Consider the following 18,010-nt stretch of genomic DNA (forward strand, 5'->3'; position numbering starts at 1 on the left):
ACGCGTTCATAAAGGCTCCACGTCCTATAAGTACCTCCCAAGAGCCCAGCGCCTGGGACCATCCAATCGCGCATTAGGATGCCAATGCTATGTGAAGGGGGCCAGGGCACAGAACATTCAGACTATAACGGGCTCTAAAACTAGTTGATGAAGGTCTGACAGGAAACGGCATGTTGGTATGGTCTCCGACTCTCATAGGGCACTTACCAATTACAAGGAGAACAGCAGTAACTCAGCAGTGGGGAAACCAGCAGGTATCACCTTAGCCAAATGACCACTGATGTCATCACCCATCACCCGTGATGAGCTAAGCCAACACCAGTCCCCCCCGCAACTCCCCTCCCCGAGGGGATGCACTGAGGACACCACTTCGGTGGCACACCTGACACAATGCAAAACCTGCATGATGAGGAGAGGTCAAAGGAACCCAAATTAAGGGAGATTCTACAAAATAACTGGCCTCAAATCTAAATGTAGTTTGTGGCCATTTTCCTTTAAAAAAGGGGTGGGGCCCGGCCAGAATGGCTCAGTGGTTGAGCATTCTTCAATTATGAATCAGAAGATCACGGTTCAATTCCCGGTCAGGGCACATGCCCGGGTTGTGGACTCATCCCCAGTGTGGGGTGTGCAGGAGGCAGCCGATCAATGATTCTCTCTCATCAATGATGTTTCTAGCTCTCTCTCCCTTCTTCTCTGAAATCTATAAAGATATACTTTTAAGAAAGGGGTGGGGGGTGGGAGTGGGGTTGGAGATGGGATAAAACATTTGAGCAACACAGACCCCACACACAGATCTTGAGAATGATTCATGGAGCAGCTCATGAGGGCAGAACCAGCTCGCCCAGGTGAGACAAGGCCTCGTCACCCCGTGAGCTGCCCCAACTTCGCAGGAGGCAGGGTGAAAGGAGGCCTGGCACCTTCCTGGCTTCGCAGCTGCGGAAGGTGAGCTGCCAGCTCATGGGAGGATGGAGCCCAGGCGGCCAGGGAGCCCTGTGCCCTGATGGTCACGGCAGGGCTGTTTCTGAAAACCTGCATGCACATGAAATGCCTACACCCAGAAGCCAGTTGTACACAAGATCTGGAGAATCTGGGCCCAGTTTGCAGGGACATCCCCGACATGGACAAGAACCAGGAGGCCAACGTGCTGTGACTTTTTGTCCACTCTGAAATTTTCAACTCCGCACCCGAAGGCCCAGGGCTCCGGAGACTGGCAAGACTGAAGACCCCTCTCACACTCACTCTGCTCGGCCTCAGGGAGAGGCTTGTGCTGAGGGAGACACCTCGGGACTCGTCTCTACATGTCCGAGCACCAGCGGGCAAGGCACCCAGCACAAGGCTGTGGAGACCAGGAAGAGGTGGCGCAAGACCCGAGCCTGCCTCAGGACACAGTGCTCTCTGCTCACGGGGGGTGGTGTAGGAGGGCAGGCCCGGGCACCGGAAGGAAGGAGGCGGCGGGAAGCTGGTCAGGAAATGCTGCACGGAGCAGACAGCTTGAACATGAACTAGGTGAGCACTCCACGTGTAGACACACGAGCTTGGGAGGAGCGACTGAGCCCTGAGATGGAGACGCCACACTGCAGCCCCTCCTGACAGCTGCCAACAACCCTGTCTGATTGGTGGCAGGCCCAGTGTCCCGGCTTGCGGCTGACACCGTTGGGTGGAGCCACTCCTGAACACCACAGGCGTTCCGCGTGGTGAGGGGGCCACTCTCGGGGAGAAATGAGTCCCCAGTAGCTGGGTCTTCGCAGCCAGCGAGGGAGTGGCTCCAGTAGGTGCAAGATCCGGCCTCATGTCTAATGCGGATCTGAAATGGTCTCTGTAAGAGTTCCCTTACCTCCACCCTCCTCTCCCCCAACACAAAGAACCTACAGAAGAGAATTTAGAACTCTACACATTTACTCCTTTTCTTCCATGTTCCCATGCCTGTAAGGCACAGAGATTGTGGCTCTAAGACGTTAAAAATCTTTGTCTCCAAAAACTGCCGTCTGCTATATATACTGTGTATTAAAGCAAACAGCCTCCTCCGTTCCAAGGTCAGCACTGGGAGCACCTCAAACCCAGCCCAGGACAGGGGCTGGCTCCCCGGCCCAGGCAGAGCCAGTTTCCTGGCCTCCACAGAGCAATGCAAACACTGGGGGGAAAGGTTCACAGGCTAACAAAACAAACAAACTTCCAAACCCGCTACGAAAGTGAAGCCTGCTGGACAAAATACACAAATACAGCAAAGTGCACAGAAAATGTCAAGAGAAAAGAAATGAGGTGGAAGAGTTTTGTTGTGTTTTTTGTTTCGTTTTGTTTTGTTTTGTTTTGTTTTAATGCAAATCAATGGTGGGAAACAGCTGATAAAGCCTGGGCAGAATCTGGAAGGAGAGTCAGCTCAAGATGAGCAATTCAGTCCCTAAAACAGTGTCCCCATCCCTGTCCCCTCCCCGAGGCGAGGGGACCGCAGCAGCTGAACAGGGGTGCCTAGGACTGTTCTAGCAGCCAGCACTCCCGCCCCAGGAGAGCAGCGGTGGGCAGCACTCCTGGGGAAACCGGGGAGGCATCATCTCAAACCTTCCTCCACTGCAAAATACTGCAAAAACTAAGAGCACAGTCCCCCTGCTGGACTAGTTCCTTGTACTTCAACGTATTCCAAAACTCCTTTACAGAACGTTTTGTTTGGACAAAAAGCAAGCAACACTTCCACCTGATTCGGAGGCTGTCATCCAGCCGGGACAGCGGGGCGGGCGAGGGGCACCCAGTGGCCTGGGCGGCTCTGCAGCACCCTTTTCCAAGGAGAGCTCCCCCTACTCCTTGGCTCTGTGCTCCAAAGATGGCCTCGCAAGCGCCCCGGGGAGGTGCCCGCAGCTGCCAGCCAAACCCTCCTGAGACACCCGAGTGCCCAGGATTCTTGCTGTAACTGCACACCTGGGAGGGCAGGGGCCCTGAGGTCAGAGCTGTCTGACACATAAGCCGACAGCTTTGAGAACGAGTGTGAAGACTACAAAACCACAGCACAGACTGAAGAGTGACGGGGCAGCTGGACAAAGGCGTGTGAGCCAGGGCTTCTCACACCTGAGAGTGCATGCACATCCCCGGGAATCTGTTACCTGTGCTCGGCTGCGGCAGGTGTGGGGTGAGACACCGGGCCCCGGCCCGCATCGCCACAGCCCCGCGGTGGTGCAATACTGCCCACATCGGGCCTGGGGGCCGCGCTCTGAACAAGGAGGATGTGAACTAGTGAGAGCACAGCACCAGCACCGAGGAAGGAAAACTGCCAGAGGAGTCGTGGGCGGAAAGCCCACCATCTTGGGGGCGTTCATTTGCAGGGATGCATTCGCCTTTCCCGGAGGAACGCTTTCATTCTGTCACTCCTCAGTACACCCTCTGGATCCGCACGGGTTCTTTTTGTTCCCATTTCACGGCTGTGGAAGCTGCTCCAACCCAATGACCCGCGAGGCTGGGTTCCCAGGGGCGTCTTCCTGGACCGCAGGCCTCCGTGGCACAGGGCAGAAGCTCACAGCCCGGAGCCGTGGGCTGCGCTAAGCCTGGCCCCGCAGACAAAGGGGGGAAGCCGCACCGGAGGCCCGGATGGAGCTGGGGGGGGAAGGCGCATAAAGGGCCAGACACCCACCGACGGGGCACCAGCGACAGGACCATTCTGCCTCCTAACAAAACAGACACAGATTAAACCCTGCCCCAGGAGGAGGGAAGGGGATGCAGAGGGTATCTCTGTCTTACTGTAGTTGTTTTTACATTTAACATCCTGCCCTCGCTTTGGCAGGAGGTCAAATAAAGAGCTGTACTTCCTTCCTCCAGGTTCAGTGTTACCAGAAAGGGAATGTGGCATTTCCAAGAAAAGAGTCAGTGCCAAGGTCTGAGGCAAGACCATTTATCAGGAGGCCCCTGCGAACTGCCAGGCTGGGGTCAGGGTGGGTGGGTTCCCACGTGGAAGCCGCACCCATCTGCACGGTGATCTCTGCCACCGCCAGCCCCTCCGGAGCCAGAGGAAGAAATGCCGGAGGAGAGGCCCCTGAGACACCTCTTACCAAAGACCCCCTGAGCTGGGAAGGAGGTTGAGGGGGACGGACCAGCCAATTTGGAGATAGATTCACAGAACCGAGAGTCACACAGCTGGCAAGTTCCCAAAGTTCCTCTAAGCAGCTCTTCCATTTCCTAGACCCACGCCCACGGAAATGACCACAGAAAGGTCGCTCAGAGTCCAGGGGCACAACGGCCTCATCCCAGCCTCCCACGTCCACGTGCTTTGCCAGGACACCACGCGGCCTCGGCCATGACCTTTCCCAGCCTCGCTCTTCTGGGGCCAGCCACCCTAAAGACGGCGTCTGTGTGTCCATGCGTCTGACAGTGACCAGCTCCTTGTGCTGAGGCCTGTGAAAGCTTTGCTGAAATAAGGGCAGCCCGAAGGGTCATCCTCATGTGTGAGACTTGGCTGATGCGTCCGATAAGACAGCCAGGCTGACCTCAAGACGAATGGGCTCTGAACGGGGGAAATAAAAACAACTCTGTCCAAGGCAGGCGGCTACAGCGTGGAGAGCGGGAGACGGGGTGGGGTGGGCCCCTCCAGAGAGTGGTCCTCAGCCACACCTTCTTCACACGGGGTGAAAGTGTGCCCACCAAAAACCAGGGGAGAGGAGAGACATTCAGATGCTCCCACAACCACAGAGGCCAAAATAAAAGGTCTCCTCATCCACTCCCGCCTCTAACTGCTAAGAACTCTTCCCGCACAGACATCAGGTAGAAGGACCAGGAGGTAAAAGAAGAGCAATCTCTGTGCTTAGGAGGGGCTTTTCCTGCCCAAATCCGGGTGGCGACTGCTCCCAAAGGGGCCAGCGCAGCTCCCCCTCCCCAGCGGTTACCCTCTCCCCTCCAGTTCTCCCTCCCTCTCTCACACCTTCAGTCACGTGAGGCCTCTCTGTGCCCCACTGCACATGCCGCCACCATTCTGATGCAGTACTGGTACCACTGGGGAGATGGGGTTACAGCTGGGGGAGCTGAGGGTGCAGCCAGGGGACTGCATGCCAGTGGCTCAGTGGGAAGATTCATGCCTGAGTCTTAAGGGCTTCCATAGCGCTAAGAGACCGCTGCCTGCTGCCTGCTGCCTGCTGCCTGCTGCCTGCGATTCAAGAGCCCAGAGAGGGCAGAACAAAGGAACATGGCTGTGGCTCAGGCAGTGGGGGAGGTGACAGGCCAGCCTGCCAGCAAGCAGGCTTTTCTGCAGCTGAGTGCTCGAGAGGAACAGGGGACACTGAGCTGAACACTGAGATACAAAGGAGAGTGGGGGCCTGCAAGACTTACAGCAACCCGGACACGCGCCTGGCCCCCACCCAAGGGCGCAGCTGGGCTGGGACTGCTCAGGCAGAACCCACTCCCAGCAGCAGCGGGCAGGTGGCTGACAGGACAGACAGGGCACTCCTGCTCCTTGCCCAGCTGCTCAGAACTCTTACCCAGGGGGGTTCCAGGCACAGCGTGGGGCACCCACGACGAGGGTGGGGGAGAGTGGAGGCAGGAGAGAGATCTTAACAGAGGTACCCCAAAGAACAGGCCCTCCCAACGTCCAGGGGTGCAGGGGCCAGTGGGAGAGGGCAGGACCCAGCAGGGCAGCTCACCCAGCATGAGAACACATGACGGGCCCTGGGGTGGCTCAGATCCCTCCACCAAAGGACTGGGATTAAGCATAATAGGCTCCTGCTGCCAGCAACAATGGCAACACTGCCCCCTCTCCCGGCCCCTCCCCCAAAGGTCCACAATGGGAGGCAGCAGGAAACCCGGGCAGAGCCCATGAATAGCTCCACTGTCAGTCCCAGGCCCCACCTCCCCAGGTCAGTCCTAGCTGCCACCCCACCACAATAGAAACCTCTGTGCTGCCAAGGCCCGAGCCCACACGACAGAGCTGTGGGCATGGGAAGCGGCAGGCTTCTCACAGGGCAGCATGTGACAGCAGCGGTGGGAGGGACAGAGCAGGGCGCAGGCCTCAGACCCAGCAGGTCAGGGTCATGCCAGCCACCTTTCTGTGAAGGGGGGTATCTGCCAGCCAGCCCTAAAATCTCCCTGGTTCTTGCCTTGCCTTGTCAGATGTGGGGCAGCCAGAGCCACACAGGGAGAGATGATGGTCACCTCGGAGGCACACTGGGGCCACAGGGACGAGGAGACAGCCAGAGAGCTCCCGGGACTCCCAGGAGGATCCCGGCAGATGGCTCCAACATATGCCCTCCCTCCCAGGCCTGCTTGCGTCCCTCCTCCCAGGCCTCCCTCCCTCCCTCCCTCGCCCAACCCATCCCAGGAAGATAAACTCATCTGCCCTCACCCCTGGCTTCTGCCCTGAAAGAAAGCTGCCCGCTCAAAACAAAAAAATCCATCTAAGATTTACACCACGTGCCTTCTACCCAGGCTTTTACAGTCACAGGCTGGCGATCAGACCCAAAGAGGCCTGAAGCAGCTAGAAGCCATGGCGCAGAGGCAGGAGATGGGGAACCCCAGAGCAGCGGAAGGTCCAGGGAGGCCAGGAGGGGAGGCCTGACCCTCACACCAACCCGACACTGCTCTTCTGAAAGCTGATTCCCAGCTCCGGCCTGTTTCTCAGCCAGGGCTCCCCAGTCCGGTCCCGCCCACGTCCTGCACACTCCTGCAGCTGCTCCAGTCCACAAGATGAGAAGCACGTTCCCATCCCCATCCTCATCCCCTTCCCTCTGGCTCCGGCTGCCTCTTTACCCTCCTCTATCACAATTTTGCATGCGCAGGCAGCATGGCCCACAGGGCACGGCCACAGGCTGCAAACAGCAGGTGCTGTGAGACTGGCTGACATGAGCTGACACAGAGAGGGTGCGGTGGGAACCAGCACCCTAGCACCCACTGTGGTCCCTCCAGCTCTACGCTCCAACTGCAGCCATACAAGATCCCGCCAAAGGAAAAACTCTGGATCTATCGTTCCCCCTTCTGCACTCAAAACAGCGTGTTTCTTCTCCCCTGAAGCACTCAGCGCCTAAAACCCTCAGCTCGCTATCTCCACGCCAGAGCTAGGAGCACTTCCTGCAGCTCAGCCCCAGAAACAAAACACTGGACGCAACCTCCGTGCCCATCAATAGGGGCTAAAGTGACTGCAGTTACCACAGAGGAGTAGCATGCCGCTCCTGAAAGGCATGGCCTAAACCATGTGCGCTGAAACGGGGCAACCCCAAGGAAAACTTTAGAGAGAAAACAGTAAGTGCAGACAGCGTCGTTAGCAAACCCAAGGGAATACGCAGGAGCCACATGCAGAGACGCATGGCTAGGCACCAGCATCTGTGATGGAGCCCCCGGGGAGCAGAACTGAGGGGTCAGGGACGAAATACAAATTCCACTGTGCATCCACGGGTTTGGCATCATGTATGCGTTTTTTAAAATAAAACTGTTAACCTAAATTAACACGTAAAATCCCTACATTTACTTCTGGAGACACCAAAACTTTCACCTGGAGCTCTCCGCAGGCAGTGTCTGGTGTCTCTCCAGGGGGGGGGGGGCGGCGGAGGGAAAGGGAGAACCAGCCTCCAGAACAGACAGAACAGACTTACCAGCTCCAGAGAGCGAACTAGCTCCCTACCCACAACTCCTCCCCGAGTCCCAAAATAGACGTTTTCCTAGGAAGACCAAGAACAGATCCTGACAAAGGCAGAAGGGAAACCTGAAGTCGTTCCACACGAGGACCATCTGTGCCTGATCCGCGGGGGGAGTGCAAGACTCCCAGGTTCGGGCAAAGGGCTCTGCAGGAACCCTCCCCAGGGCTCTCCCAGTCAGCAGGAGGCCCAGGTCCGAGGGTTCTGAGCCCAGCCCAACGGTAGCAGCTAGAGACAGCTATTTCAACAGATTTCTACGCCTGGCCCAACTCCAAGAGCCGGCTAAAAACAGTTTCTCCAAAATCCCAGCTCAGAGCCCCAGTCCCGTAACCAATGAAATCCGTGTACCTTCAGGAAATGGAAGCTGCAGAGTGCAGTCGTGAGAGGGGTTTTGTATTTATTCCCTACTAAGGGATGCAGTATGTTGTTGAAAGCTTCCTCTAGCTGGCGCATCAATAAATGCGCTGCGCTAGAAGCCCTGATGTACTTCCTCCAAGTGATTTTCCCTCTAAGGAACAATACAATAACCATCCCAGGCTCCCGTCCCCTTCTCTGGGCTGACAAGGCCTGCTCGAACCAGGCCCGGCCTGGCCACCAGGGCGAGGCCATGTGGGGGGCAGGGAGTGAGTACCTAGCAGCACTCCCCGGTCCGTTCCCTCCCCACCAGGCCACCAGAGCGGGCACTAAGGTCTATAACCTCAGGCTCACAGACTGCCCAGGCCGCAGAGACAGAGACTGGACAGAAAGGTGTGTGTTTGGCTTACCTATCTCGTAAGATGCTCTTTGATGCTCAACGTCCAGTAAGTAGCCCCCAAACTAAGAAGCACAAAGGAGCTTTAGAATCACACTGGCACTTGGAGCCCTCAGACCTCGGCTGCTGGGAATAAGTTCCGCCCCCATCACACACCAGGTCCACCGTAGTGTGAGGCCTCGGCAGCTCATGCACAGAATCCTACAACCCTCCGTCAGACCGAGACCAGCCCCTCCGACCGTCTTTCCACGTGAGGGGACAGGGCTCCACCCCCAGTAGGCGCTGATCCTCAACAAACCAAATCCTGCCGCACGTCAGGTGGCACCCGTCTTCCCACGGAGAGCTGCGGGCCTGCCCACCCCAGCCCTGTACTGGGAACATGCTACCTCCTCCCCTTGCTCCCTTGGGAATGAATACCCTACCACTAACACCAGCTCTCTTATTGCCATGCCCCTCAACAACTTATCTGGGCTTACAGCATCACTGGTGTTTCACAGGAAGCAGCTAGGACAGCAGAAAATGACTGGCAGGCAGGACGCCGCACAGAGCCAGCCTCTGTTACCCCCACTGTTACCTCCCTGCGGGAGCGGAAGCCAATGGAACCTTCGGGAAATCAGGAAGGCCCCACCCACAGCCAGCAGGCTTTCTTCACACACCCTTTTTTCTCACAACAGGTTCCTAAAAAGCGGGCTGTTGAGACAGGAGCAGAAGACACACCAAACAGGGTCAATTGTGCAGGTCTGGCCAAGTGGAGGAGGGGCAGAGAGCTGGGAGGAGCCTCAGGGGTTGGGGGTGGGGGTGGGGGGTGAGGTTGGCTGGTGCAGGGATCACAAGGCCTCAGACAGGGGAAGGAAGAGGGGTATCCGGCCAGAAGGCCCTGTAGTGCACAGTCAGGAAGGGGGAGATCTCCCTGGGCTTCACTCAGCAAAGCAGACAATGAGTCCCTAGGGGAGAGGAGGGAGCGGGAGAGCTCCGTAAAGTTGTCAGACAGGTTTGCCCAGAATAGGCAGAGCAGGAAACACAAGGTACAGAGGCCAAGGAGGGAGGGCTGTCCAGAGTCAGGTGGCTGTGATCTGGCACCCAACAGATCTGGGAGGCAGCACTGGTGGGCCCAGGGGAACCTGAACTCCTGGCCTGCCTATTGGGTTGAATAGGCAAGAATCCTATTGGGTCAATTAACAGAGAATTACCCTCTCAGAAATCTCCATCCATGGACCCTTCCCACTCTGCTCCTTGGCTATAAATTCCCACTTTTGCTTGTTACACTTGAGGTTGAGCCCAATCTCTCTCCACTACAAAACCCCATGATAGCCCTTAAACCTATCACAATAGTCCTTAATAAAGTCTGCCTTTTGTTTTACCAAGTGTCATAATAACTTTTCTTAATAATATGGAGCTCCACGTCTTCCTGGCCCCCTCACCGGGAGTGTAAGAACCCCCGCAGCTGGGGTTGGCCTCCCCACAGAGCCTTAGGGACAAACCCTGTCCACCTGGCCACGGGGTGAGAGGCTGAAACCAGACAACCAATCACAGGCCAGCCAGACCCCAGGGAGGTCACCTGGAGAGAAACAGGGTCTCTTCCCGGCCATGGTCATTCTGTGGGCAACCAGAGCCTCTCCCTGGCACAGAAGGAGCAGGGTCCCAGTTGGGGGTCAAAAGACTCCTGCTGCCCTAGCTGGTTTGGCTCAGTGGGTAGAGCTTCGGCCTGCAGGCTGAAGGGTCCCTGGTTTGATGCCGGTCAAGGGCTCATGACTGGGTTGCAGGCTCGATCCCTAGTAGGGAGCATGCAAGAGGCAGTTGATCAATGATTCTCTCTCATCATAGATGTTTCTCTCTCTCTCTTCCTCTCTGAAATCAATAAAAATATATTTAAAAAACAAAAATCACTCCTGCTGAGGAAAGTCCCATCACGGTGGCTCCGCTGTAGCAGGTGTGTGGGGCCCAGGGGTCCTCCCAGGGAGGCCCAAATCTGAGGCTAAGGTTTTCGCTTGCTTATTTCCCTTGCTGCTTCCCAATAACCCCAGGTGTCCCGAGGTGGCCTGCGGGCTTCTCATGCTGTAAGTGCGGGCCCCGCACCCCACACCTTGGGTCTGTGTCCTGGATAGGCTGCTGCCCGCTGCCCTCCCTGGCTCACCACTCAGACCCCGGGCTCCTAGTATAGATGAAAGAGATTAAGGGGACACTCATGTAATTCTGGCTGCTGTGACGGTGTTAGGGTTAGGAACTCCTCAAAGGCGCTTTCTGGGCTCTGCAGAGAAGATGAGCACAGGCTCCCCTAGCTGGCACACAGGGAAACCCAGAGGAGGTTCGCCGTCTCTCTCCTCTGATTCACTCCCGCCGCCCCTTGTCCTGGCCTGCCTCTCCCCAGCCTCACTGAGACAGGAAAGCCCAAACTCCAGGGACACCGAGTCTGAGGCGACACCAGGAACCCACCTCTCACCCAGGACCCCAGGGGCCACTTTAGAGCCAATGGCTCTCAGCCACTTGGCCGGGCTGGCAGAGCCCACGGAGGGAGGAGTCGGTCCCTTCAGCTAAGCGGGAGATGGACGCCGGGGCTCTCCCCGCTGCCCAGGGAGGCAGAACAGTCCTCCAGGAGCGAAGTTTTAACTCCAGCCTGCCCGGGCCCGCTGAGGCTCAGATTGCCAGGCCCACTGCCTCTCAGAGGAAGACCACAGCACGGCCCAGCCGGGCCCAGCCCCAGAGTGGAGGAGGGGGGTCCCCAGAGCAGCTGCTGGTGAGCACGCTGCAGAGAGTCCCAGTGCCAGGCCTACCCCGGGGCTCCAGCTTCTTCTCCTCAAACCTGAAGGGCATGCCTCTGCTTCACAGACCCCAAGCGAGGCAGAAAGGGCAGAGTCTTCACATTTTACAGATGGGAACACCAAGTCCAGGAGGAAAGATAAATAAAGTCAACGAGCCGAAACCGGTGTGGCTCTGGATAGAGCGTCAGCCTGCGGACTGAAAGGTCCCAGGTTTGATTCCAGTCAAGGGCATGTACCTTGGTTATGGGCACATCCCCGGTAGGGGGGTGTGCAAGAGGCAGCTGATCGATGATTCTCTCTCATCGATGTTTCTAACTCTCTATCCTTCTCTCTTCCTCTCTGTAAAAAATCAATAAAAATACCAAAAAAAAAAAAAAAAAAAAAGTCAACAACTTACCTAGGTCACTCCGCTAGAAAGTAGATACAGCTAAAAGCTGCCTCCTCACTGTCCAGCCCACAGCTGAGCAGAGCTATTCATCTTCACGTGCCACTGGCCGGGGCGCCGAGCACTCCCGCCGCAGGGCCCTGCTGCTCCGGCACGGCCGCCCTTGCTTCATCGGGCCCCAAACTCATGGTGTAAGGGAGGAAATGGATGTGGAGACAACGAATGCCCCACCCGATTTGGGCAGAGAGGACTCTGCTATCATGGGAGCTAAGACAAAGCAGCACACAGGTTTGCACCAAAGATTCTCAGAGCACTGCTCTGCACAGTCTCCTGGGGTCTCTGATGACCAACCAAGAATGGGACCGCTGTTTAGACAGCCATCACTTCTCCCTCTATTCCCGGTGACAAAGCAGGGCCCTGAGAGAAAAGGGAATGTAAGTAAGGACACTGAGCAGCCCACAGGGCAGAGGCCTGCGGTCTCACCATTCCACCAGGGTTTCCGGGCCCTGCTGGATGTCACCAAGCTGTGACAGAGCACAAAGCAAGGACCAGAGCGTGGCCAGCTCTTCAACACCCTGCGAAGGCGATCCAAGCGAAAAATGCCATGAACAAAGGGGTTCTACCCCCTTCTACAGCCAGAGAGACAACCCTGCACTCACGCCTGTTCTCCATGTGACTCCGTCCTTCCTAACCTTACCACCCCTCCTTTCCGCACCCCCAGACCTGCAAGCCCAGCCCCAGCCCCGGAAGTGGACGTGGGAGGGCAAAGCCACAGGGGTGCCTCTACATGCTCCTGCTTCCAGGCAAGGCCCCTCGTGGCCACATACAGGTAGAGGAGCACAGGGAAACCCAAGGTCTGATGTGCCAGGGCAGGGAGGGGAACAGGTGCCTGCTTCCTTCCCAAGGCCATTAATCTCACTCCACAGGCCACCGAGGAACAGGGATCATCATCCCAGTTCACAGCTCCGGGCTAGGCGCTGAGCGCCCGCTTGTTATGAATTCCTGGCCTGGGACACACCACTAGTCCTTGGGCCCACGGATGAATGAATGAATGAATGACCCAAGGAACCTGACGCCCCTAACAACTCACATAACTTACCCAGGGCCCAGGAGCAAGCTGCTTCTGCACACTCTCTCTCGCTACCCTAACATACATTCTTGTCCACCACAGCCCTGCTGTTCAAATGTGGCACCTCAATTCATCTTTGACCTAAACAATACTTGTTGATTTACTCACGATCAATGTTCCTGATGCCACAGGAACATGTAACTCCTGGATCCTTGAGAAGAAGTCCCAGTGGAGGGCATCGTGGTAGGCAGATGGCAGCATTCCGGCTACTCACCAAAAGTTTTCAACCCTCTTGCCCTCCCAATTCAGTAGGTAAGGAAGTGTAGCCATGACTGCTCTGGGCACTGAAATGCCACCTCTAGGTGGAAGGTTTAAGGGCTGGAATGAGATTCAGCATTCTCTCTGTCCTTCTGTCCATGTGGATAGGAATGTTTCAATTAATCCACGTGAGTCCCACAGTGAGAACATAAAGCAGATATGCAATAGGTGTGGTGTGAGCAAGAAATAATCCTCTGCTGCTTTAAGCCCCTGAAATGTGGGGACTGAAACCACAGTAAACCCTGACCGACCTAGACAGTCACAGACACGCGCCAATTTTCTGTGCAGCGTGCGTCTTCCCTTTCCCGAGCCCCCAGCACAGGGAGACAAAAACTCCATCCCCCATGGGCAGGGGCTCAGGGATACCTGCTATGTGCCCAGACAGACGAGATGCTTTCAGAAGCGGGGGATATAAGGGCAACCTGCACTAGACTTACTAGTTCTGAGGTGGGCCAGGCTTATTCGGTGTAGGAATCAACTTTAATCACATCTGAGAAGACAGCATTATCTAGATGAGAAGTGAGGAAACCCAGTCACACTGAGACCTTGAGCAAGTTACTCTGTGACCTCTCTGGACTGTAAAATGGGGCATTCACATTATCTACCCTACTCTGTCTTTTCAAGGATGAGCTGAGTTAATACAAGTGAAGTTTCTGGGATGGGGCTTGGTATAAGTCTCAAGAAATCCACTATTGCCAAAACCGGTTTGGCTCAGTGGATAGAGCCTCGGCCTGCGGACTGAGGGATCCCAGGTTCGATTCCAGTCAGGGGCATATACCTTGGTTGTGAGCACATCCCCGGTGGGGGTGTGCAGGAGGCAGCTGGCTGATGATTCTCTCTCATCGATGTTTCTAACTCTATCCCTCTCTCTTCCTTTCTGTAAAAAAATCAATAAAATATATTTTTAAAAAATTTTTAAAAAAGGAATCCACTATTACTAAATGCTAAACCTTCCAGGTAATTGCTGTAAGCTTGTCTATCATCTCCATGAGATTTCAAACACAGCAGAGGTTTCCCTGGACTGGCACAGTGGCACTCTGTAGGCACTGCCAAACGGAATTCTACCTCAGCTGAAGTTAAACAAGCAACAAATCAAATCTCAAAACCTGGTAGCCTCGAGTTAGACCTCAGGAGATGTTCCAGAACCCAGGGCTCCCTGCCCGCCCTGCTCCCTGGCCTCCTGGGGACTTCACCACAGACATGCACAGTGGCCCCCTCCCCTCCCACAGAGAGCATGTGCTTTGTCCTCCCTCACCTGTCCTGAGAGAATGGCACCTGCACCCGCTCCTTCCCATGACCCTTCTGCCTCGAGGCAGCCTCAAACCCCCAGAGCAGCAGCGGCCTGAACTCTTGTGGGTCTGGAAGCTGCTGCGAAGCTGAACTCGCGTTCAGATCAACACCGTGAGCACCGACTCCATGTCCAGCCCGGGCTCTAAGACCACCCAGCTTCAGCCCTAACCACCCCCTCCCCCACAGTCTCAGTCATGCTTTGTTAAATAAATCAATGATCACCTCTGGTGACCCAGCGGTGGGGTTCAGAGATGTAGGGATGAACAGATCTGAAAGTGGGGACACAGTAAGGGAAAACCACACTGGTAGTCTGGGCTTCCGAGGCCTGTGTCCAGACCCTATGGATCCTCAGCTCGGGACAAAACTCGGTGACAGCTGGCAGAGACGCTAAAAGAGCGTGTCAGGCAATGATGGAGGAACATGAGCTTCATTCTGAGAGTGGCGGGGCCTAGGAGGATCCCTAAAGGGAAAGGCACCCCAGAGGCTGGCTGAATGTAGAGGAGGTGCCGGGGTACTGGGCGGTGCTCTGATGGCCTAGCCCCAGGTCTCTCCACAAATAGGCAAAGGTGGCCCAAGCGCTCAGCAGGCACTCAGTTCCCCTCCCTACTTCGAGGTCCAGAGGCAGGGGGAAGGCTCCTTTTGAGGACTTGGCAGACAGCTCCCCCCACCCCTATCAGCCCCAGGGCAGCCCCCATCTCTGAAGGGAGAAGACCCCTAGCGAGCAGACCACAGGAGCGAGGGCACTACAGAGGCTCCAATGCAAGGCGTTCAAGGCTCTGGACAACCTGATGCCAGCAGCGCCTGGGGACAGCCAGCTACCAGGCCAGCACCAGGGCAGACAACTGCTCCCCCCCACCACCCCACCCAGCCAGGCCCCTGCACACACCCAGCATGGACTGCTTCTAGCCAGAGACCAACTTCACTTCCCGGAGGTACGTGTCCCAGCGGTCCTAGAGCCAAAGTCTCTGCACATACACACACTTTCCAGCCACCCGCATCCCTGCCCTTCCGAGCCAACTCAGTAGCCAGACCCAAATCGACCGGAGCTCCAGTTAGGTCAGGAGTCGGACTTCACTCGCAGGCACAATCCCAAACGACTCACGCGAAGCAGCTGGGTCCCCACCGACTCAAACTCCAAGCTCGTGCCGGGCAGAGGGGCACCCACGGCAGGTTCGGGGAGTGGGGGGGCGGCCCCCAGGTCCCCGCCACCCTCCACCCCAGGCCCCGACGGCGGGGCCTGGGTCCGAAAGGGCACCCACCCCGGGCTCGCAGCCGGGGACCCAGCAGAGCCCGAAGCGCACGGTCCAGCCCCTCCTCCCGGACCCGCACCACCGGGCCGGCGCGCACCCGTCCGGAAACGCAGAACAGGCGAGGGCGCCCGAACCCCGGCTGCCGGCGGGGGGCCCGCGGCGGCTGGCTCCGCCCGGCGCCCGAGTTCGTCGCCGCGGGGTTCGGGCCGGGCCTCCAGCCCCTCGCGAGCGATCTGGGCGAACAAAGCCAGCGCCGCCCGCGGGGCCGCCGGAGCAGGAACGAGGGAACGCCAGGGACCGAGCCGGACCTGGGGAGCAGCCCGCGTCCCCAGAGGCTCGGCCTCAGACAATGAGGGGCGCGGGGCCCGGCGCTCCGGCGGGGCGCGGCGCGCTACTCACCCGGGCGCAGCGGCGACGGCGGCGGGGCCCGGCTCGGCCGAGGAAGTTGGAGCAAGTTCGGCGGCGGCGCGGGGCGGGAGGGCGCGACTCCGGCCGGCCGAGCGCGGGGCGGGGCGCGGGGGCGGGGCCGGGGGCGCGGCGGCGGCGGGGGCGCCACTTCCCGGCCCGGCGCCGCCCCGCCCGCCCAGGCCCCGCCCGCCCAGGCCCCGCCCTCCTATCGCCCCGCCTCCTATCGCCCAGGCCCCGCCCTCCTATCGCCCCGCCCCCATCCGCCCCGGCCCCGCCCGCGCGGCGGCAGCGGTGGTGGGCCCGACCCGCCCCTTTGTGCTGCGCGGGGTGGGGCCGGGGCCAGGGGCTGCGCTGCGCACCGGGAACCGCCCCCGAAAGCGCTCCGCCGGGTGTGCTGCACGATCCCGTTCGGGCCCCGCCTCCGATCCGGCCCGCCCGGAGCCTAGGAAAGGCGTGATTTTGGGGGGTCCAGGGCGGCCCCATCTCGAGGAGTAGGGGGGTGACCGGGTAGAGGTGGGCGCGGAATTAGGAAGATGGCTGTACTGGCAATCCTTCCGGGCCCGGGAGGCCAGGGCCGGGGCTGCAGGCTTCAGGAAAAGGGTAGTAAATTAACGTGTTTTTTTTATTTCTTTGCGAACTGGGCAGTGAAGGCTCCCGCCGCCTTTTGGCCTTGGGCTAAAAATACCTATCTTTCTTTGGATCGCCCGCTGAGATTGGTTCCTCGCCTCCATGCCTACGTGCTGGCTGCGAGGATTCTTGAGGCAGGAGGTCAGGAAGCTGGAGGAACCATCTGGAGGAAGCGTGTTCACCCTGCTGGCTGGGTTCTGGTCCTAGCCCACCTGTAAAATGAGGCACAAGGTCACCACTGATTCTTAAACTGTCACGGGGAGGAGGGAGAAGTGGTTTGCTCTGTTGGACAACAGAAAATGTAGGTCTATTAAAACCGGGCCAAGAAACTGGTTGCACCACATTCTAGTACAAGCAACCATCAGGTTAAGTAACCATCAGGTTAAGTCAATGTAGAGAGCCTATCTTGAAACAAAGACTATTCAATCCATTGCCAGTTTTTGTGTGTGTGTGTGTTTATTATTCTAGAAGCCGATGCATGAAATTCCTGCAAGAGTAGGCCTTCCTTCCCACCCCCACCCCCCCACCCCCAACCCACTGCCGGCACCAGCTTCCCTTACAGCTCCAGCTACGTACAGAAGGTTGTTTGGTTTAATTAGCATGTTATGCTTTTATTATTATAGATTATTATTATTATTATTATTATTGAGGCTGCAGCCTGTCTGTGACACCCTAGAAGCTCAGGGACCTCCTTGGGGAACCTATCCACTCACTCATGTCAGCAGATAATGAGTGCTAGATTGAGTGCCTGATCTGGGCCAGGCCTGTTTTGATGATGGGGGATACAGCAATTAACAAGACTGCTGAGGCCTCTTGCTCCATAAAGCTTATTGTTAGTGCGGAAGACGAATAATTGCAAATTGAAGTAAATGCTGGGGCAAAAGCAAAGAGCTGGGAGAGAGAATAAGAGCTGCTAGTACTTTCGATGGAGCTGCCAGGGGAAGTTTCTCTGAGGAGGTGATGCTGAATTCGAAGTCAAAAGAATGAGGAGAGAGCCTTGGAAAAAGCCGGCAGAGACACTCCAGGTGGAGATCAGTGTGTGTGCTGAGGCCCTAAAAAAGGTAGGCTTTGGATGTGTCAAGGAGCTGAAGGAAAGGCAATATGACTGGAATAGCCAGCCTAGGAAAGAGGATCGGGATGATATGGGGAGGCAGGCAGGGGCCAAGGTATACAAGACTGTGTCAAGAAATGGAGACTTGTCATTAAACCATTGAAGAGTTTTACACAGAAGACTGACATGTACCACTGTGTGAAGAATAAATTGGGTGGGTGGCAGGCTAAAGTAAAAGGAAGGGGACACTTAGATTGCTGTGGCCTTCCAGGCCAAAGATGGTAGTGGTCTGGACGGAAGTGGTGGCCACACTATGATGATTAGTTGAGAGATGCTATTTGGGACATAGACTTGACAGGACACGTTGATAGGATGAATGTGGGGGTGGGGAGAGGAAATGGGAAAACCAAAGATAACTTCCAAATTTCTGGCTGTAACAAATGAATGCACAGTGCTTCATTTATTGGATGGGGTGGCCTGGAGGAAAGAGACTACATCTCAGGGAGG

The 18,010-nt window shown here is 57.0% G+C and overlaps 1 protein-coding gene across 2 annotated transcripts in view; it reads right to left on the minus strand.

The window, feature by feature from the left end:
- TSPAN14 (tetraspanin 14) overlaps positions 1-15,961 on the minus strand; it is a 50,133-nt gene extending 34,172 nt beyond the window's left edge. The window contains exon 1 of one of the 2 annotated variants that reach the window (XM_084904681.1): positions 15,817-15,961. The gene's annotated coding sequence lies outside the window, so the exon portion shown is untranslated. Of the gene's footprint in view, positions 1-8,359; positions 8,521-15,816 lie in introns of those variants that run through there. The other variant, XM_084904682.1, reaches the window with a different exon arrangement.
- Between the last annotated feature and the right edge of the window lie 2,049 nt (positions 15,962-18,010).

This window comes from Pipistrellus hanaki (assembly GCF_964339955.1).
Source record: "Pipistrellus hanaki genome assembly, chromosome: 14".
Lineage (NCBI taxonomy): Eukaryota > Metazoa > Chordata > Mammalia > Chiroptera > Vespertilionidae > Pipistrellus > Pipistrellus hanaki.